Source organism: Anopheles arabiensis, chromosome 3 (genome assembly GCF_016920715.1).
Source record: "Anopheles arabiensis isolate DONGOLA chromosome 3, AaraD3, whole genome shotgun sequence".
Lineage (NCBI taxonomy): Eukaryota > Metazoa > Arthropoda > Insecta > Diptera > Culicidae > Anopheles > Anopheles arabiensis.
Window position 1 is genome coordinate 34,951,962 of NC_053518.1, and position 12,516 is coordinate 34,964,477.

At 47.0% G+C, this 12,516-nt stretch overlaps 1 protein-coding gene across 7 annotated transcripts in view; it reads right to left on the reverse strand.

The window, feature by feature from the left end:
* Window positions 1-12,516, reverse strand: part of LOC120899623 (rap1 GTPase-activating protein 1) — a 161,100-nt gene that overhangs the window by 84,125 nt on the left and 64,459 nt on the right. The gene's annotated exons all lie outside the window — the stretch shown is intronic.

Below are 12,516 nucleotides of genomic sequence, written 5' to 3' on the forward strand. Positions count from 1 at the left end.
ACGGAAAATATTGACTACCGTCACACACCGGCCCAAGCCGCGCATGCTTCCCAATTAATAACCGCAATTAAAATAGTTTCCCCTTGTCAAAACTGGGCAAACGCTTGGTGCTGCGCGCTGCTCTTGGGAGAGAATTTATTTGTCTAGCTTAGTTCGCGATCCGGGTTTGTGAAACCGTGGTAGTTTGAAATATATATCCCATGCAGACCAAACACGCGGGGTTTTTTAGCGCGGCACATCACAGCCATAGCCTTTACCGATAAGGCCATAAAAAAGTGGATAGGAGAAAAACAAGACCGTAACGATAATTATCGTAGAATAAAAACCGCGTAATTACTCCGCTACGCAAATCATTTCTGCGGTCACGTTTCGGGCCTGTTTCGCGGGGCCATGCTCGCGGTTTATGCTTTCGCCCGCCAGTCCACAGCATGCAGCAATGATGATGGTGGTTGCGGTGGTTGTTCCGGTTTCGGAGCGCAAGGGAATAGTTTGTGCCGTTATCGAACATTAGAATTAGTGTGTGCCTGCACGGTGGTGGGTGCATTACCCGATTTGCCCAGTTTTTCCCCCTGGCCTGTGGCAGTATAATTGCCGATAATGGGGTTTGAATTCAAATGATATGACATCTGATATCGTAGTCCGTGAAACGCCCCTTTTCACACGCGTGACGGGAACGGTGCGGGGTTGGACTGATTATCCCCGTTCGGCTTGTGCATGTGCCTGTGCGACTGATATTCGAGACATCCAAATGACACACTCGCAGGCAACATTAAAACACCCATCAAACACGATACAGTGCGCCTCGCTGCATATCGACCCCGTCCGGATATTGAGGGCCGATATTGGATGATCGTGATCCTAACAATTACTTATTCAGCAACACACACACACAAAAACAAGGGTAGAAAGAAGGGGAATAGACGCCACATCTGGATAGAGCGATTGACGCGTCGAAAAACGGAGGAAAATTCGATACACCGTGTGTGTGTCGTGCCGATTTGCATTTGGCCGGAAAATGATCAATATTCATTGAAGCCGGCTAAAGTCCCGGCACCGTACGGAAGCAAACCAAAACCGATGGCGGTGACAATGGGATCCGGAAGGCATGATCTCCATGACGGGGTGGCGGCGTCATGGGTGCTCAATTGACTGATGGATTTCGCTACATCATCGTTGCTCACACGTGCGTTGGAAACAGCAGTAAGGGGTGCCGCCGTTGCGGAAAGGGTTACAAAGGAGTACAGGAAATTATGCAAAATCCACATACAGCTTCCAATGGCAGCTACACGGGATGGTAAAGCATAGCCGTAGACAGAAAACACACAGCAGACACACCAAGCGACAAAACATGTGTAATCGCTTTATTGATAATTCGGCCACATCGAAAGGTCGTGGCTCAGGGGCGTGAAGCGGCTGGAATTGGGGAAGGAAATTGGACACCCTTCGGTGAATGTGTGTGTGTTTGGCCGAAGATTACCTCGGATGTTGTTTTCGCCATGTCCCACAGTCACCATTATTTGCTTCCCGTCAGTTGACGTTTGACTAGTGAACCATGGAAGATGGTTAATTGATCGTTGTCAGTTTTGGCCGTTTGGGAAAATGTCTATTCATGTGCACTTTTTTTTTTCTTTTTTTACACAGGATTTACACAGGTCACACACAGAGAAATCGATTTGTGTTTGCGTAAGAGCTTGGATGACGCTTTAGTGCGTGACTTTTTTTTTGTTGCAGATAAAACGATGGATCTAGCCCCTTTTTTTTGCTTGTTCCCCTATTAGCCATTATGCGAAAATGAAGGGTTCTGTACATTTTGAAATGTTTACAATATAACTAATGGGTGATTGATCGTTTGCTGTTGAATCACTGCACAATCATAGCTCTTGGCACAAGATTAAGCTTGAAGCAAATTTAAATATAACACCACTGATAAAGCGTTTTCTTCCAAATCCGCAGCGTTTCTATTCCATTCCCTTCACATATTGCAGTCAACGAGCGTTATCGGATCGCTCTCTTATCAAAGCAAAAATTTGCCAACACAAAACAAAACTCATTACGCGTCGCGTACGAGATGATGATTCTATTTTATTTGCCCGTTTTTTTTTTTTGTTTATTTGCCGCTTGCAAAAATAAAACATCGCGCGAGTTGAGTGCAGCTACTGATAAGATTTTTACAGCGAAACGTGAACGCGCCACCACTTTCGACGAACCCGGGCGCGTCCGACTCCAATTTGCTTTCAACTTCCTTACTCCGGATGGGAGATTATTCTTAAATTGCACTCAACCACGGCACGGGATTAAAGCAATCTCGGTAACAAGCGCATTTTTTCGGGAAGCAACATAAAAGGTGACACAGAAAGTGTACTGCATTGGCAATTTGGACAAATTAAAGAACCAGACGAACGAAAGAACCAGCTCGGGAAAGAAAGTAACCCCTTGGATTGCACACTGACACACCACCACTCCCTACGAAGCGAAGCAGCAGCAGCAACAGGAGCATCAAAGGGGAAACAAACCAACCAAGAAATATATTGAAAGGCTCGACAAATATTCAAGGAATTCCATTGCGATTATTCTCCTTCTCGCCCTTTTTACCCCCCCCCCCCCCCCCATTCCCATTTCGTATGTTCACGCCGCAAGGCAAACAAGCGCCTCGCCTCATGGAAGCCATGGAAGAGGCTGGAAACTGGAATTCAAATCAAGCTTCTTCTCCCGTCATAATAGCCCGGGAGATGTGTTCGCGTCAGGCAAACCTGTTCCATCGGGTGAAAGATGACACACACCACACCACGGTGGTTGTTGTGTGTAGTGAAAAGGGTGAAAGAAGGAGCGATTTCGGCAGCGGAACGGAACTGTCTTTCAGGGAGAGGTCTTTCGCCAAGGGAGAGACAGAGCAAACAAAGGAAAGCAAAAACACCCATGTCCAAAGATGTTTTGCGGTTATTGGAGGGCTATTTTGGTGATCTAATTCCATGAGATACATCATCATTAAGTTTTAGAGGAACCGTTTAGCAAAAAGCGAGACTTAATAAGCGACCAGGTGGAATCATGGCCAGAAAGAATATGAGATCGGGAAAGATGTTTAATTGGAACAAGAGTCGTGAGGCTATTCCGATCCCAACTCCCCAAGAAAAAAGTAGGTCTCCTTGATGGTGCCTCACACGCCACACGCCATACTACCCGCAATAAAAACACGATCGAAGAGATATATCCAACGGCTGTGAAAAGCCGAGGCCAAAAAAACCTAAACGAAAACAACACCCGAAAATCAGGAATTGGGTCCTGTTATGCTTGTTGCCCGGTTTTGCCTTTCTTTCTTCATTTCCGAGTGCGGGTGCTTGCGATCGATTTGATTGCACTCATTACGATCATTATTGACAGTTAGAGGAGAGCACACACGCTAATGCCGCCCTGTGCAATCAAAGCAATCCGATCTTCGGCGATTTTATTCCCGGTGCGTCACTTCAAAATTGCCTTCCCGGAAAAAAAACCCACGGACGGCGCGTGCACATCCAGTGCATCATCGATTTATTGAACACGGTTTCCGGTAGTGGTTTGTATGTCGGAGGTTTTTTCTGTCTGAACATTCCCCACACCCACTTCTGGTGGGAACACAGATCGTTATGTAGGTTAGCTTCTTAACCTCCATACGTATTCAAGCGGTAAAGCACTCACCCATTGGAGTATGTGTAGTGTTTTTTTGTTCTCTCTTTCCTTCTCCAAATTTATTGAGAGCTACAGCTTCGTTAATGTAATGGAGCTCCCAAATTGCGCCTTCACCCGAAACCACAACCCTCGTCTGGAATATCTGAACCTATTCTGAAGAGCCTACTTGGAGCAGGTTTTACGAGTGGCCCCCTCGGGAGTTCCCACTTGGCAGAATAGCGGCGCGGGTGATCATAATTCTTGTTCCAACACTTTGGTTTTATCATTTCCGTTCCTTCCGTTTCCGCCGGAGTGAAGCGGAACTCGCTTGCTTGTAAACAAACGGTGCAGCAGCAGCGATGTACGCGCCAACAGCACGCTTGTGAATGCCTGCGTCTCGTGTGTGCGTAACAGCTGGCTGCGCATCCGACAAACCGCTAATCCGACAAATGATCTCTCCCCACCGTGCTTGCTGCGCTCTACGGCAGATTCCTGGACAGATTCAAAAACCACACTCTGTGATTCTGAGCGGTTCTTACATCGTTCGCGATCGTGTAGATTTGTTTAGCATTTGCTGGAAATTATCTTCCCGCTCTTCCTTCTACCACCGCAACGTATCTTCGTGGAGCGTAACGCATGGTTTTCTCGTGGAAGCGTTCCTACGTTAGCTACCTGACTCATTATTCGGCACACAGCAACGGACACTTGTTTCGGACACTTGACTAACTGACTGACTGACACAAGGGCCTTCCCACTCGGTTTTGATGCAATCTCCCCGCACGGCAAGGCAACGCCGAGAACAAATGCTGACTTTGTGTGTGGACGCGCGGCGCTTGCCGGACCCTGACGGGACGCTCTGATTATAACCTCACCCCAAAAAGCCACACAGTGTCCACCCGAATGTCCGAACGTTACTGTTCCAGGTTTCGTCGTGTTCCTTCGAAAAAGGGGGCGATGTCAACGGTTTCGAAACGGCGCGGGGAGGAGGAGTATTCTTCTGCCTGACGTCCGGAAACGACAACGCACAAAATTATGCGTCTTGTCGCGTCGCTTCAGTACCTTCAGAACTTGAGGAACACTTTTCACTCTCGGACGACTCTCGGACGTCTCCGAGGTCAGGGAAACCATTGAAAGGGTTCTGTGATATATGTCGAGCATGTGAGGTACGGCAGCGTTACGCTCCGGTGGAGAAAAGCGGTGCAACAGGGTCTGAAGAAGAAAAAAACCCGAAAAAAGGGGTAATTATAACTACGGTAGGATGTGGCCCGACGAACTTGGACCGGATACTGTTACCCGAGCGGAGACATTACCCGTCCAGGGGGCGCCATAACTCATCACACCGGTTAATCAAAGTCGCTCGCTCTCGGACCCGGGGAGACTTTGACACTATCAATCGGTTCAATCAGTTCCACCTTCGGCCGGACGGGATTTCCCTGCCAGCGAGTGAGAGAATTACCCTCTGGCTGATGGTAACAGTGTGATAAGCGAACAGAACTAGTCACAATCGCGCGATGAGAACCCAAGCGTCGTCGTCGTCGTCTTCATCTACATTCATGTCACTAGGTGTTTGCCTTCCCTTGCCTGTAATCTCGCTCGTCCCCTAAAGTCCCTTATGCAATCGGAAGGGAAGAATCTTATTGTATGTGCAAGCCAATGCATTCGAGGGCATACCAGAGGAAGGCGCAACCAAATTTATGGCCAGTTTCTTCTCACCTTTGAGGTGGACGCAAAAAAAGCAGAAAATAAACGTACTAGAAATCTCCCATAACCGGAAGGGAGTTGCATTTTAAGGAATGGTTTCTGATGTCTGCATTACTCAGGGAGTTTTTTTGTGTTTCTTCAGGAAAAAAGTCCCCATTAGAACTGACTTTCATGCTGCGATGTGTGAATTGCACCTTTCCCGTTCGGCCCACCCGACCGGTTGTTGAGAGCAAGATTTCCTATTTCCTCAGAGTAGTATATATCCATTTCACACACTGCATTCGTTACAGTAGATTATCTTTTTCAAAGTACACCGTACTGCTTAAAAAAGGGGGCGCTATAGATGTTTAAACAAAAACACGATTTTCTTTGCTATTAATTTGTAGAATTTGGCTTGTTTTTTACGTCCCTAACACACTAACCCACGACCAAAAAAGCAATAAAACTTTATATTGTTGCACATTTACGAAGAACTTGTTGGCAGGAGCATTGCGAACAGAAGCCTACAACAGCAAAGAAGCATAATCTCCAAACGAAAACTCGCTTCACAAAGCCGGCTCGCGTTGGTTGGTGCGGACTAAGCATATTTATTAGATTACATCTCATTTTTTTGGTAGAAACTAACAAGTTACGCTTCTGCTTCTAAGAAACTGGGAACGCTTACAAGCCCTTTATTGTGATTTTTCTGGTTTTTTGGAGCTTCCATTCTAACGAGCTTCTTGTTTAAGCAGCACCAGCACCAGACTGGTTGTTACAACCATTAAACGACCACAATAAACGCTCTCTCTCTGTCTCACACACCCGCCGGAGGCATCAAACAGGAAATGTGGTTGTGTCACGGGTACACGGGGAAATAAAATATTTTGAAGAAAGAAAGAAGGTGGCGCGGCGTGTCCCTGGAATGGGACGCGCTTCTCCAGCGCGAAGAGAAAGTCCGCGAACCGTTATCACCCAGAGCCGGACGGCCGAGCAGTTGTTAAGGGAGATCCGAGCTCATGTGTGCGTGCATTTCTCGTCTTGTGTTCTATTTTCTTTGCATCTTTTCCCCTCTTCTCTCACCCTCCCTCCTTTTTGGAAATATACATGCAGAAAGAGGCAGAATCGCTTCATTATCATGTGCAGTCCGGGGCATTATCAATTCAGAAGTGTGCGTTCTTCGCGTCGTTCGTCTGAGGAATCAAGAATTTATGACAGAGATGGTGCACGGTAAAGGCCTTTTGCAAACCATTTTATACCCTTCCTTCATGCTCCCTTTGCCTCTACAATGATGGTTTTACGGTCGTTCGTCGTCTTCGTGCGTCGTTGGCCGAACCCCTTGTGTTTATTCACGCCAAGCACGCCAAGCCGCTGCCGCCGCTGCTTCATTCAATTTGCCTTCATTCGCGGGCACACTCTGGTTTGCACGTGTTGGCGGTGTACACACATGAGATTCATAGTTTTGTGACTCGAATCTATTGAGCAGCTAGGCCAAGCTCACCAGACCTGTCTCTGTGTGTGAGAGCGTGGGGCAGATTCGGCTAGCCCATTTCCGTTATCGATTAAGTGTTCTGATGTTGCTACTGCTGCTCCAGCGGCAGTCAAATGCAAATGCATTACAGATGTGCATTAGTGCTGGTTACATTCTACGCTAAAGCCGCGACTGCGCTTCTCGATTGCTTTGATATAACGTTCTGTTCGAAGGGGCAAAACGCAGAGCATGAGGCTAAATAAAAGCGAATCCCATCCGGTTCTTCGTTCGCCCATCTCCTCCGCGTGGCTCTCGTGTGCAAGTCTGATCTTCATGCCAGCGCAAAATTATACGCCTTATACGTGCAAGACCGCGGCAAAGTGAAACTAACATCGACACACATCTCAACAAAATCACGATCACGCTCGCACAGCTCGGAATGTGGAAATTCGTCAACGCTCGATGCTTTGATGTAATACCGCACCGGGAGGGGGAAAGACGATGGAGAAATAGAGATGGAGGTCAAATGACAATTTGGAAGGAAAATAAAACCTCCCAAACAAGAGTCCCAACGCCCGTGGATGGAGTGCGTGAGTTTATGAGCTGTTGGTGCGACGGCGACCGTCACTGTTGATAATTATAACAATTTTGCGATCACCGCCCGATCCCCCGATCGCTGCCATGGGGACAACACACACAATTACCACACAATCGGCCATCATCTTGCGCACGCAAACTGTTTGGTCAGAGAGAGAGAGAGGGAACGGTGACATCATCGAGCGGACCATTTTGAGTAACTTGCGACAGTTGCATTCCAGCCCCTGCTGATGCTGTCTTGCCGTCTCTCCCGCTTCCTGGGTGCGATGAAAATTATTCGAAGGCGATTGACTTAATCGTTGCATTTAATGAATACTGCATCCGTCTGATGTGGCTTTATTGGTGTGCATCTTTTGCATCTGGGTGGGTGAGCATTGCTTCCGTGGTGCGCTTGAACAGCTTGTTTTGCTGCGTACAATTACAATGCGCGCAGCACACACATCGAGCGGTGGTAGATCGGTGGAATGCTGGTGGTGCATTAGAATTGCTAGTGTGCGATACACTCCCTTTTGCTGTTGGTGTGGAATACAAAATTAATCGAACTACGCGCAATTATCGCACTCAACCCATCGTTTTTCCTTCGAATGAAGGCATATGTAACGGTCGGCGGTGGTATTTTGCACAAATTGTTTTTGCCCCTATTTCGATGCTTGCCAACGCGCACAAACACGCGAAAGAATACGGTAATAATTTACAAAAAAAACAACGCTTGAACAAAAGCACCTCAATTGCTATTGCGCACGTACGGAACGCGCACTTAAGCTAGATAGAGAGGAGGAACAGAACAATCCCGCTAGAACACTAGAGTTCCGTGGTGTGAGATCGTTATTCGGATCATCCGTTAATCCTCCTACGCCACACTGTCGAGGGCAGTTCTTGGGTGAGCTTCTGTTCTGTAGGTGGAAGAGATGCCTCCCCCGTACAGTACTGGACGCCTTTCCAGAAGATTTCAAGGCTAATTAACAAGGTATGGGGCATTCACTGTAATCACGTTACACAATGGAGCGATTTGTTAAGCAAATAGGACAAATTGAAGTGAAGTTGAACTTCAAAATTGGATTCAAAAGAAGTAAAATAGATTTTGAAACTAATTTAAAAGATGATGATTTTATGATGATTTGTATTTGTATTTGTATTTGTATTAAGATGTCCGCCTCCTGGACTTAACAAAGTCCAGGCCTTCAAGATATTGAAAACATCTATAACAAAATCCCACTGTTGATGTCCGACTGCGACGGAATTTCTCAAACTCGTAAAGAAGAGAGCTTGGACTTGCGCAAGATATCTTGGAACTAATTCAATGGATTTGTAATTGAAGGATTTCAGAAGATTTGATGAAATATATTGCAAAAAACCTATCACAAAGTTCCGGCGATGATCTCCGAGAGCGATGCAAGTGCATAGAGCAGAAGATTGGAGCATTTAATTAGCGTCCACCTTCACCATCTCTCCTTTCCTTTTTAACGGACAATTCCAGCTACTGGAATATAAAAAAATGCAAGGACGAAGCAATTACTTGCCTAATCCCGATGTAATCACCAGGCGGCGAGAGGGCTAGTGCACACAACGGCTACAAATCGGTCCACACACCGATCATCATCAGGTGTGTGTGTGTGTGCGTGTGCGACTCATCAAGGATGTGATCGGAATTGGAAAGCACCGCCAGGTCGGGGAAGGGAAATTAATGTAACACTCAGCATGAGGTGGTTGCTTTTGTTCAGTGCACTGACGCAGCAGCAGCAGCAGTAGCAGCAGCTCGGGCAGCCCCAGGGGATGAAGATGCCCCGTTGCGAACCGTTCCGGGACCGTGGCAAGTGAGCAAAAGGACTCACGGAAGCATAAAAGAAAGCAAAAGTGTGTCCTCACACTTTCTCACCTATATCGATCAAGTGGCAGAGAAAGGAAGGGAAAGCACACACTTATACATACATACATACTCATCGTTCCCTTACCGGAACGAAACGGAAGTAATAAACACCAGGGATCGATGGAAAAATGAGTAGAAAGAGCGAGAGAACAGAGAAAAAAAACGTCCCATGGTGATCGTAAATTTTGACCCGCCGATGCATGAAAAAAGTGTCCCCCGGTAGGCGATAAAAATCTATTCATTTGCACCATTGCATCCTGCTAACCTCGCAGCCTAAGCCTCGGCAGTACTGTGACACCCTTATGAACGGGAAAAGGAAAGCAATGAACGAACGCGTAAGCGCTCTATTGCTGCTGGTGCTGCTGCTGCTGCTGCTGCTCCTGATAGGCATGATCATTACACAACCGAAAGGAAGCACACAGGAAGCAAACTGTGCACTCACTCTCTCCACTGTTTGCCTTTTCTCCAGGACACAATTGTATTACCGATTTCCATATATCGCCGCCGCTGCCCGGTCGGGGTATCCTGCCGCCGGCAGAGGCGGTAGCAATTAGTCAAATATGAAGGCGCACGAAGAATACCCCGAAGCGGGGGACCTAATGTCCTAGAGGAAGGATGAGAAAAAAGGGGGAAACATTATGGAACACATGAGAAACACAAACAAACGGAAATCCGTGAAATGGAATTTCACGAGCAGATAGACACACTCAAGCTGGTCCGGGGAACTGTCCGTGCGTGACATTCCTCTGGAGCCGTTTCTCGATTTATGAAGTGTTGATTACTTTGAGCATATTATTAATTACTCGACACACACAGCACACTGGGTGGGAATAGGAAAACGGCCGAAATGTTCCTAATGTACACTCTGAATGCTCTCCTCGGGGCGGGTGGTTCGATTAATGAAGTTGACAGCGAAACACTTCACACGGTTGAGACTTTGGCTTTTTTGATTAATTAATGTCGGGAGTCAACTTCGGGCCGATTTCCGGACGTGATTCGCTGCAGTGCAGTTCCCACAACAACAAAAAAGTCGTTGTTTGTATGCCAAGTCCAATGCGTCAAATCCCGCCGCCCCGTAAGGAATGGTAAGAGAGCCAGAGTGTGGGGACAAATTTATTAAGCTACCAGATAATGTACGACGCGGCGGAGGAGAGCAAGGTCTGTTAAATGTTGCCCCTAACCTTTTATGTCTTTGAGCGATTCCCTTTTCGTTGGGTGACTGTGTGTGCTACAACATGGGGTAGGTCGGGAATGTGCAGAATATGTCCGTTGCCGACACACACAACCATTAGGCTTTGCGCTTCTGTTTTGCCTGCGCTAGCCAACCTGTCTGCGGAATCGATCGTTAGCGGGCAAATTCTATTCGAGCCCGGGCCCGGTTCTTGGGACAATGACGTTCCGCCGCAGGCGTGGGAAGGTCCCAGTTGATGCAGTTGCATCTGCAGTCTGCGTATGCCCGCGTATTCACAGGTAGTTCAGGTGGGAGAATGGAGCAGTTCAATCGGGGGCTATGAAAAATGGCCCTAGCAGATAAGTTTTCATAAATTATAAGCTAAATCAGGACGGGGAGATAGAGAGGGCGCAAACGGACCGCAACCGGACGCACTGAACTAGCACCACCGCCATAACTCTCCTTTTCTCGCTGGAGCTGCCTGCTTGCAATGCTTTCAAGTGTGGGCGGTTTTGTGTAATATTGCATATTGCATCGGTAATTCTTGACACCTTCTCGCGCTGGGCCGCTTCACCGCGCGTTATGCGCTTCTCGGGCAAGTGAAAGGAAGTTGAGTGGACGGTGAGGGCACACTTTAATTGGGAATTGGAACCGGCCCGTTTGGAACAGAATGGCCTCTGAAGTGTGTGTTTTATGGGACGATAAAGAAAAGGCAACCACAACAAACGGACCAGTAGTTGCCACCGAACGGCCGCCCTGAACGTCCCATTAGCGGAGGTGATTGAATGCCAGTTGCAGCTCTCGCTGATAAGCAGCTAGCCAACGAACCCCTCTCATTAGGATATATTGATGTCATCATCAGTATTTTGAACCGAAAAAAAAAGCAACTAAGTGGACCGTTTCCCCCCCATCCGCTTTGCGCGTGTATGATGTGAATATACTTTTTATAATTATCTTTTCCTTTTTTTCCAATCTCAAGCCTAGCTCAAAGCCTAGGAGCCTGGTTCAACAGTCGCCAAATGTGTCTACCATCTTCGGTTCGCTGATTCTTTGTGCGCCCGCCACCCCATCATCACTGCATTACTGCGCCTGGTGAGCGCGGGGGGGGGGGGTTACGATCAACAAAAACACGGCCAAAAACGAAACCTGATGGTATGTGTAAATCTTGCAAAATGTGTTTTTATTTTCGCGTCCGCCCAGCGTTTTCGTTTGGCATGGCCTCTAGTAGGCATTTCCCTTTCCAAACACAAAACCCCACAAAAATTGCGTCCACATCATTACACCCACCACCCTCAAAAAAAGAGAAAGAGAGAGACAGAGAGAGAAAACCTGAGCCTGTAAAATCGTCCATGAAAGATAATGATCTGAAACGCACCAAACCGTCGTACGTTATTTGTAATGTTGGACTTTGTTTTTTTTCTTCTTCTTTTAATTCCTCTCCATCTTCCCTAGCGTGGAGGTGTTTGCGACTTGCATCGGTCAATATCTGCTTTCATCGTTGGAGATTGTGTGTGTGTGTGTTTGGTGTTTTTGTTTTGCCAGCAAGGGCGGTAAATTTAACGCAACATCTCGCAACATTACTTCACTTGGGCGCGATAGAAAGTGAATGCTAACGCACGCGGCAGAGAGAGAGAGAGGGTGAAAGAGATATAAAGTAAAACCTGAAGTTAATTTCTGGTACGAAACCAGAAATTCAAGAACACAACCCCCCCAATAAAACGGTCGCGAAAAAATCAAACCAAAAAGAAGCGACATGAAATGTGATGAGCAACGAAAAGCCAAAAATGCATTTTTAATGATCAATTAGGCGCAATAAAGCTGTCCGATAAAGCATCTTCTTTCCAAGACCACGACCACAATCGACATCTTCCGGCCAGCAGTGGAGCTGGCGGATTTTTGAGAAGTTTTTTTTGCAGGCAAAGCAGCAATTCCCATGACAAAGTGGTTTTTGGGGAGCAAGCGCATCGAAATCGATAATCTTATTAAGAAACCACAATTTCAGTTAGAAGATGACACCAACAACACGGGACAATGCTACAGGATATGATGATGGCAATGGCAACCACTACTACGACGGCAATCAATACTGGA